The sequence below is a fragment of the Orycteropus afer genome, unplaced genomic scaffold (genome assembly GCF_000298275.1).
Source record: "Orycteropus afer afer isolate SDZICR_OR568_19922 unplaced genomic scaffold, OryAfe1.0 scaffold00624, whole genome shotgun sequence".
Lineage (NCBI taxonomy): Eukaryota > Metazoa > Chordata > Mammalia > Tubulidentata > Orycteropodidae > Orycteropus > Orycteropus afer.
The window spans coordinates 967644-977437 of record NW_006922211.1 but is presented as its reverse complement, the minus strand read 5'-3'; positions in this window follow the sequence as shown (position 1 = coordinate 977437).

The following is a 9794-nucleotide window of genomic DNA, read 5'->3' as shown; positions in this document are numbered from 1 at the left end:
AACACAGTCAGCATTCTCAAGCTGAAAGAAGTGATGAAAAATTTTAAATATTGAGTTGCAACATCAAAGTTTCCTATGAGCAAAATATTGAATGATGCAGGAAACATAAAAAAAAAAAAAAAGATGGGCAGAATTTACAGTGTAATTCTACCAGGAAGAATGGGTTGAGATTCAACCATTTCAGGAGGTAGTATATGATCAGGAACAAATGGTTTGGAAGGAATACATCCAAGCTGAAGGAAGACATCCAAGCTGCACTGAAGGATTTGACAATAAACAAGGCTCCAGGAATTGATGGTATACCCACTGAAATGTTTCAACAAATGGATGCAATGCTGGAGACATTCACTCATTTATGCCAAGAAATTTGAAAGACAGCCTAGTCAACTGACTGAAAGAGATCCATATTTGTACCCGTTTCAAAAAAAGGTGATCCAACAGAACGTGGAAGTTATTAAACAATAGATAATTTAAAAATTGCTGCAGCTCTATATTGGCTGGGAACTTCCAGAAATTAAAGCTGGATTCACAAGAGGACAGGGTGCAAGGGATGTCAGATGCTGATGTTAGATGGATCTTGGCTGAAAGCAATAATCACCAGAAAGATGTTTACCTGTGTTTTATTGACTATGCAAAAACATTTGACTGTGTGGATCATAACAAACTATGGATAAGATTGTGAAGAATGGGAAGTCCAGAACACTTAATTGTGCTCATGAGGAATCTGTACATAGACCAAAAGGCAGTCATTTGAATAGAACAAGGGGATACCGCATGGTTTAAAATCTGTCCCTGAAAAAGTGCAGCCAGAATACTCTTTAGAAGTGAAAATGGCCTGACTTCGTCTCACCTACTTTGGTCAAGTTGTCAATAAGTATCATTCTCTGGGGAAGGATATCATGCTTGGTAAAGTAGAGGGTCAGAGAAAAAGGAGAAGGCTTTCAATGAGATAGATTGGCACAGTGACTGTGACAATGGGCTCACGCATGGCAACGATTATGAGGACAGCACAGGACTGGGTAGTGTTTCGTTCTATTGTACATAGGGTCTCTATGAGTTGGAATGGACTCAATGGCACCTAATAAAAATAAGAAGAGACAAAGTACATGAGAAAAGGAATATTGTCATCAAATAGCTACAGACTTGAATGTCAGGGGACCTAGTTCTAGTTCTGCCACTGATTATTATGTGGCTCAGTAATGTCAATAATTACAGTTAAAATGGTGAGGACAGGCTACATTATTAAAAAATCCTTTCTACTTGTAAAATTCTGCATTCTTATAGACATAATTACTCCCACTTTTATTCTGAAAGAATAATAATTTTAAAAAAAGAAAGTTTAATCAAACGCTTGCATATATTTAGAATTATACGGCTCTCCTATCTCTGACCTTCTAGGATATTTGAGACTACACATTCCACTCGATTTTATGTCATTTAATCCCATGGTATTTTCCAAACTATTGAGGCATTTTCTGCTTTAGGTAAGTAATAGAATGACTAGTTTCTTATACGTTCAGTAAAAACGAATTTTTCTTTTGATTTTAGATTGATGATTGATTTATATTCACTTAGATCTTATTTTAAGTCTGGCAGTTCAAACCCACTAGCCACTCCTCAGATGGAATGTTGGGCGATATACTTCCATAGTGATACTGCCTCAGAAAACCAAGGAGGGGTCGAAATCAACTCGGTGGCAGTGAGTTTTTTGTTGTTAGATCTCATTTTATTTTTGTTAAGACTTTGCAATAAACTGTCTATATTGATTTTGGTTGGGATAATCTATAATTTTAATCTAGATTTAGTAAGCAAATTTAGATCAGCTACAAACTGATCAGCTTTCACTGTTCCGTTTCCTTTGCAGCTGCCTGTGACAGGGACACAGCTGTAATTATGACTGGTGATGAGGTGAAGGCAGAGCATTGTTAGGGAAATTTCAGGCATTATGAAGATGCCTGATGTAGCTATTTCCTGCAAGAGCCTGAAAAATAAGAAATGTCAGGAAATGCACTGATGAATGAATAGGAGATGGGGATATATATTCATATATATAATGTCCATTTCCTACTCATTATAATAGCAACACCTTAAAGCATAGATCCACACTATTATGACGCTCACATTGGAAGAAGAATTAACTTGTGACTAGAAAAATTCTGTTACATTCTCATAGAGCAGTACTTAGTGCAACTTGCAAGATAGCTGTTTTTTAAATTGACTGTAAATTCAAAGGGCCTTTCCAGTGGGCCTTGTTCTTATTAGTAATGGAGTTGTATAGAGATTCCACTACTGTCTATATCCAAATTCAAAGCCGTTAACTTTTAGCTGGTAATTTTTGGATTGTTATTTTTTCTTAATCCCCACTCCCCCTAAACTATGCAAGTTTTCTGTATTTTAGTGTTTGTAACACGTTGTTAATTGCTGTTCAGTCAGTTCTGACTCACGGCAACCGCATGTGTGCAGAGTGCAACTGCTACATAGGGTTTTCAAGGCTGTGATGTTTCAGAAGCAGATTCCAAGGCCTATTCTCTGTGGCACCTTGGATGAGTTCAAACCGCCAACCTTTCAGCTGATAGTCAAGCACTTAACCATTTGTACCACCCAAGGATGTTGTTTGTAACTTTCTTGTGTGTGTGTGTGTGTGTGTGTGTATAGGCTACAAAGGCAAAGTATACATTGTGCAAAGATTAGATGTGAAATTTAGGTGATTATCTATGAGAAAATAGTTACTTACATGTTCATAAGAATGTGAGTTCTCAACAAAATCAGGAGGAAAAATGTATAGTAGTATTCTCCAAAGGAAGGCTGCCTATGTATAAATTTTGATTCTATTATTTGCAAGCTACTTCTGCAGTCTGAAATTGGCCAAACATGCACTCAAGATGTATTGATTATTACCGGTGACTGGAATGTGAAAGATGAAACAAAGAAGCATTGCTAATTGGAAAATAGGACCTTGGTGATAGAAATGATGCTGGAGATCATATGATAGATTTTTATAAAACCAATGATTTATTCATTGCAAATACATTTTTTCAAAAACATAAATGGCTGCTATACATGTGGACAGCGCCAGATGGAATATACAAGAATCAAATCAACTACATCTGTGGAAATGATGATGGAGACGCTTAGTCACTGGTCAAAACAAGACCAGGGGCTGAATGTGGAACCGACAGGCCATTAATTGCTCATATGCAAGTTTAAGTCGGAGTTGAAGAAAAATAAAACAAGTCCACAAGAGTCAAAATATAACCTTGATTATATCTCACCTGAATTTAGTGACCATTTGAAGAATAGATTTGATGCACTGAACACCAGTGTCTGAAGACCAGAAAAGTAGTGGGATGACATCAAGGACACCATACATGAAGAAAGCAAAAAGTCATTAAAAAGACAGAAAAGGAAGAAAAGACCAAAATGGATGTCAGAAGGGACTCTGAAAGTTGCTCTTGAATGAAGAGTAACTAAAATGAATAAAGGAAATAATGAAGTGAACGAGCTGAAGATTTCAAAGGGCAGCTCGAGAGAAGAAGTGAAGTATTATAATGAAAAGTGCAAAAACCTGGAATTGGAAAACCAAAAGAGAAGAAGACACTTGGAATTTCTCAAGCTGAAAGAACTCGAGAAAGAATTCATGCCTCAAGTTGTAATATTGAAGAATTCTATGGATAAAATATTAAACAATGCAGGAAGCATCAAAAGAAGATGACAGGAATCCACAGGGTTGTTGTTGTTAGGAATTGGTTGACATTCAACCATTTCAGGAGGTGGCATACGATTAAGAACCAGTGGTATTGAAGGAAGAAATCCAAGCTGAACTGAAGGAATTGGCGAAAAACAATGCTCCAGGAACTGTCAGAATACTCATTGAAATGTTTCATCAAGCAGATGCAGAGCTAGAGGCACTCACTTATTTATGCCAACAAATTTGGATGACAGCTACCTGGCCAACTAACTGGAAGAGATCCATATTTGTGTGCATTCCAAAGAAAGGTGAACCAACAGAATGATGAAATTACAAAACATTATCATTAACATCATATACAAGTAAAATTCTGCTGAAGATAATTTAAAAATGGTTGCAACAGTACATCGACAGGGAACTGACAGAAATTTAAGCCAGATTCAGAAGTGGGTGTAGAATGAGGGATATCATTACTGATGTCAGATGAATCTTGACTGAAAGCAAAGAATACCAGAAACCTATGTTTCATTGACTATGCAAAGGCATTTGGCTGTGTGGATCATAGCAAATTATGGATAACACTGTGAAAAATAGGAATTCCATAACACTTACTTGGGCTCATATGGAAACTGTACCTAAACAAAGAGGCAGTCATTAGAAAAGAAAAAGGAGATACTGTGTGGTTTAAAAAGGAGCTCTGGTGGGTGGTACAGTGCCTAAGGCATTTGACTGCTAACCAGTAGGTTGGTAGTTCAAACCCACAAGCCACTCTGTGTAAGGATGATGGGGCAATCTACTTCTATAAAGATTTACCACCTTGGAAACCCAGTGGGGCGTCGCTATAAGTCAGAACTCACTCAATGGCAGTGCGGTTTTTTTTTTTTTTTTTCGTGTGTGTGGTTTAAAAGCAGTCAAGGTGTGCTTCAGGGTTGTATCTTTTCACCATATTTATTTGATCTGTATGCTGAGCAAATAATCTGAGGACCTGGACTATATGGAGAAGAATGTGGTATCAGGATTGGAGGAAGACTCATTAACAACCTGCCATATGCAGATGAATCAACTTTGCTTCCTGAAAGTTAAGCAGATTTCAGTATGGATAACACCTCAACATAAAGAAAACAAAAATCCTCACAACTGGACCAATAACAAACATCATCACACACAGAGAAAAGACTGAAGTTGACAAGGATTGCATTTTATATTGATCCACAACCAATGCTTATGGAAGCAGCAGTCAAGAAATCAAATAATGAATTACATTGGGCAAATCTGCTGAAAAAGACCTCATAAAGTGTTTAAGAGCAAAGATGTCACTTTGAAAACCAAGGTTGCCTGACTCAGGCATGGTATTTATAATAGTTTCATATGCATATGATTGTGGGACAATGAATACTGCAGAAGAATTGATGCATTTGAATTGTGGTGCTGGCAAATAATATTGAACATACCATGGGCTGCTAGAAGAATGGAAATTCTGTCTTAGAAGATGTACAGCTGGAATGCTCTATAGGAGTGAGAAGGGCCAGACTTCATCTTGCACACTTTGGTCATGTTGTCAGAAGGGACCAGTCCCTGGAGAGCGGTATCATGCTGGGAAAAGGAGATGATCAGTGAAAAAGGGAAAGACTCTCAATGAGATGGATTGACACAGTGGCTGTAATGATGAGGTTAATCATGGCAAGGATTGTGAGGATGGCATGGGACTGGGCAGTGTTTCATTCATTGTACATAGGGTCACTATGAGTTGAAACTGACTCAAAGGGATCTAATAACAATAACACAAACCATGGACTGCTAGAAGAACAAACATATCTGTCTTGGGGAAAGTACAGCTGGAATGCTTCTTAGAAGCAAGAACGGCCATACTTCATATCTCGTACTTTGGTCATGTTGTAAGAAGGGACTAGTCCCTGGAGAGGGAGACCATGCTTGGTAGTGGGTCAGCGTAAAAGGGGAAGACCCTCAACAAGATGGATTGACACAGTAGCTATGACTAAGGGCTCAAGCGTTGCAACAATTTTGACAATGGCACAGGACCAGGCGGTGTTTCGTTCCATTGTATATAGGGTCGGTATGAAACTGACATGATGGCACTGACAATATAACCTTCACAAGTTGCCAATCTTCATCTCCTATTCTCAGTTTTCCATTCTGTAAAATGGGCATACTAATGTAGTATCTTTTTAATGAAGTTGTTGGGAATAGATTAGATTAATGCTCATAAGGCACATAATTAACATTCAGTTATGAGCCCATTGCTACAATTCATCATAGAATAGAATGCTTTGCATGCCAATACCCCTAGTCTCCTTATTGGTGCATTATGTAATGAAGAAAATTCTAGTAAGACAAAAGAATTTAGGCAGACATTATAAATGACCACACCTATTACATAAAATAAGGAGCTCTGGGGGTGCAGTGGTTAAGGCATTTTGAGTGCTAATCAAAAAGTTGGTGGTTTGAACAGACTAGCTTCTCAGTGGGAGAAAGATTAGTCAGTCTGCTTCTCTAAATAATTGTAGCCTAGGTAACTCTGTGGGGATCGCTATGAGTGGGAATCAACTCTATAGCAATGAGTTTGGTTCTGATTATCATACAAAATAAATACTTCTGTGATGTTAATTTGGTGCAGCTTTATTCTCTTTTTGAATTAAAAAAATTGACATTTTGTCATCTTTTAAAATTAAAAATATCATTCTTTGATTACAGGGTAGATTCAGGCAGAATTGAAAGTTGAGCTCTGAATACTAAAAATAAGACGATGGGAGATAGAAAACTAATGCACAGAATGTTGGCATAGGGTGATAAAGTTTGAATCCAAATATATAAGAAAATAACAATTTGTATTATAAAATCACCAAGGGGAAAAACTGTTTTGAACTTTTACAATATCTTATAAGCCAATTCCCAGAGTATTCAGATCATGGGAATGGCAAGTCTCTTGGGGATAGCCAAACCTGTTGTTGTTGTTACGTGCCATTTAGTTGGAGCTGACTCATAGCGACCCCTCCTTGGGTTTCGGAGGCAGTATCACTACAGAAGTAGATTGCCCAACCTTCCTTCCGAGGAGCGGCTGATGAGTTTGAACTGCCAGCCTTCTGGTTAGCAGTCAAGTGCCTTAGGCACTATGCTACCAGAGCTCCTAGCCAAACCTGTTGTTGTTGTTATTGCCGTCCAGTCAGACCCAACTCATAGCAACCCCTCCTTGGGTTTCGGAGGCAGTATCACTGCGGAAGTAGATTGCCCAACCTTCCAAATCTAGGTAATACCAATTTTATTTAAACCACTGTGACTCCACAAAGCCACTTTATAATACACTAGATAAATATGTCTTGTTTATATTGATTGGCAGAGAATTATTTCTCATGTGTGTGTTTTCTGAAAGCATTTACGTTAAATATGTTGAGCAAATAAGACAGTTCTGTTTTTAAATTAAATGTTTAAATAAATAGTTCATTAACTTATATGGCTTTGCCTTTGAAGGAGTCCTAAATAGCAAAGCAATGTCAGGGGAAGACAGGAGTAATTATTTCAGTCAGTAGCATTGAGCCAAGTATAGGAGAATGTCTCTTCTTGGTTTATTTCATGTTCGGGTTGTGTAAGACAAGGCTGTTTATGAGAAACTAATCTTTAAAAATTTAAAAATCCCACCGTCAGTCTATCAGTGCTGATATCACTCCTTGATAGCATTGGATGCAATGGTGTGTCATAAAAGGTCCTGACTACATGATATTTCTAAGCAAGCCAAGCCAACTTCTCCAGAGACACTAAGACACAGGACAACAGGCTTTTCAGATGTTGACCATTTAAAAGTTTGATGTTCCTGAATTTTAAAATTTCAAGTTCATGTGGCTAGCATAGTGGTTTAGTGTAAAGCAAATAAATGTTACATACACACATGTAAAACATTTGTCAAGTATATGATACAAGTATGCATGCAAGCAATGAATTGTATGCATTTGGGAAAATGGCTAACTGGAAACCTTATGAATCCATTGATTTATTGTATATACTTTGCCAAAATTAATGGTAGCCTAAGATTTTCCTTGAGATTTATTTAAAGACAATAGTTGAAAAATAGCTTCCCTTAGAGAACATATCCACTGAATTAGACCATTAATGAAGTCATACCACCAGTTTTCACCTTGACCTTCATACTTGGCAACAGGATTATTTGGATTACAACTTTTAGACATGCTGCCACAATCCACCTGCCACAGAATAATATCTGAAGGGATATGATGATTTCAATCTCTTGCCTGAGTCAATTTTGCAAGTGAGCAAAAAAAAAAAAAAAAAATGTCATCAGTTCAGAGCAAGCATATTTAAAATAATTCCCATGTTTTCAAAATTTTACTATGAGGTGTGGATTGTGGAAGAAAGACTAGAAAAGAGAAAAATAAATGTATGATTTAGTCTTAAACAGTTTTCAACCCAAATTAAATATAGAAATATATCTTATTCCAAGTGTGGTAAGCAGAATTCTAAAATGATTCCATGATCTACTTCCCTTGATGTTACTCCAGTGATTATATTACATGGCAAAGGGGATTTTGTAGATGTACTTAAACAAACAAGGGGAAGTCCCCCAATGAGGTTGAACACAGTGACTGCAACCATGGGCTCAAGCATCGTAATGATTGTGAGGATAGCAAAGGACCAGAATGTGTTTAATTCTGTCATAAATAGGGTCACTATGAGTCTGAAGTGACTCCACAGCACCTAACAACAACAATGACAATTAAAGTTATAATTAAAAACTGGAAAATAAAGAGATTATTCAGATGGGCTTAATCTAATCACATGATCTTTTTAAAAGCAAAGAGTTTTATCTGAATAGTAGCAGAAGAGAAAGTCAGAAGTTAAAACACAAGGGAAATGTAAGACAATGCTGCTTGTTTGAAGATGATGTAGGGATACACAGGGAAAGGACCTGAGATGGCCTCCAGTTGCTGAGAGTGACACCTGGCTGACAGTCAGTAAAAAAACAAGGACCTCAGTCTTAAAACCACAGTAACTGGATTCTGCCACAATCTGCATAAACTTGAAGGAGGACCCTGAACCTCAGGTGAGATTGCAGCCCAAACCTCCATCTTCATTTCTGTCATTTGAAACCCTGAACAGAGAACCTTGCCTAACAGAAGGCCACTGTGGCTACAGAACAGTAGACAAGAAGAAGAGTTGTGAGAGAGAAAACAGGATCACACAGAGACTTGCAGACCATGTTTTTGGTAAATTGTATTCAGTTTACTGTGGTAAGCCAAAGAAAGCTGTTTATCTGTTTGTTTTTCAAAACAGGGTTGCAATATAATCAAATTTCATTGTAAAATGGTGATTCTAGTTACTGGATGGAGAATGGATTGGGAGTAGTTGAAAGATTCAAAAAGGAAAGAGAAATTAGTTTGGAAATGGTTTCAACATTCCAGACAGGAGGCGATAGTGGCTTGAACCAGAGTGATAATGCACCTGCTCCTCATTTATCATCTATCGTGTTAATCGATGTTTCACACTTATGACAATAGTAAAAAAAAAAAAATACTATATGAATATTTTGTGCATTAATGATGTACTTCTGGCAGTGACAAATGCTTAAGTGTGAGGCAAGAGTAACCCTAGCTGTGATGGTTTAGGTTATGTGTCAATTTGGCTGGACCATGATTGTCAGTGGTTTGGTAGCTATGTAATGGTGCAATTTGGCAGTTATATAATAATTTATTTATCTTTCAGTTTGTGATCTAATGTAGTCATCCTCCATTTTCACACAATGTTGTTTTTGTTTTTCGCATCGTGACCTGGTTTTTGGAACCTAACCATGCCAATAAGTGAAGAGTAGGTGTATTAGGGATAGTGAAATTTGGACAAATTTAAGATCTGTTTTTGTAGTACATTGGATAGGAATTGGCATCACATTGAGTAAGAGGTGTGAAGAAGAGGAAAAATTCAAGGGTGATTCCCATGCTTGAGCAATTGGGAGGAAGCCATTTACTGTGATATGGAAGCATGAAGGACGACTAACTTTTTTTGGGAAAAGATAATGAGTTCTGTTTTGAACATTTTTGAGATTTCTGTCAGTATCCAAGTGGAGTTGTCAAGCAATTAGATG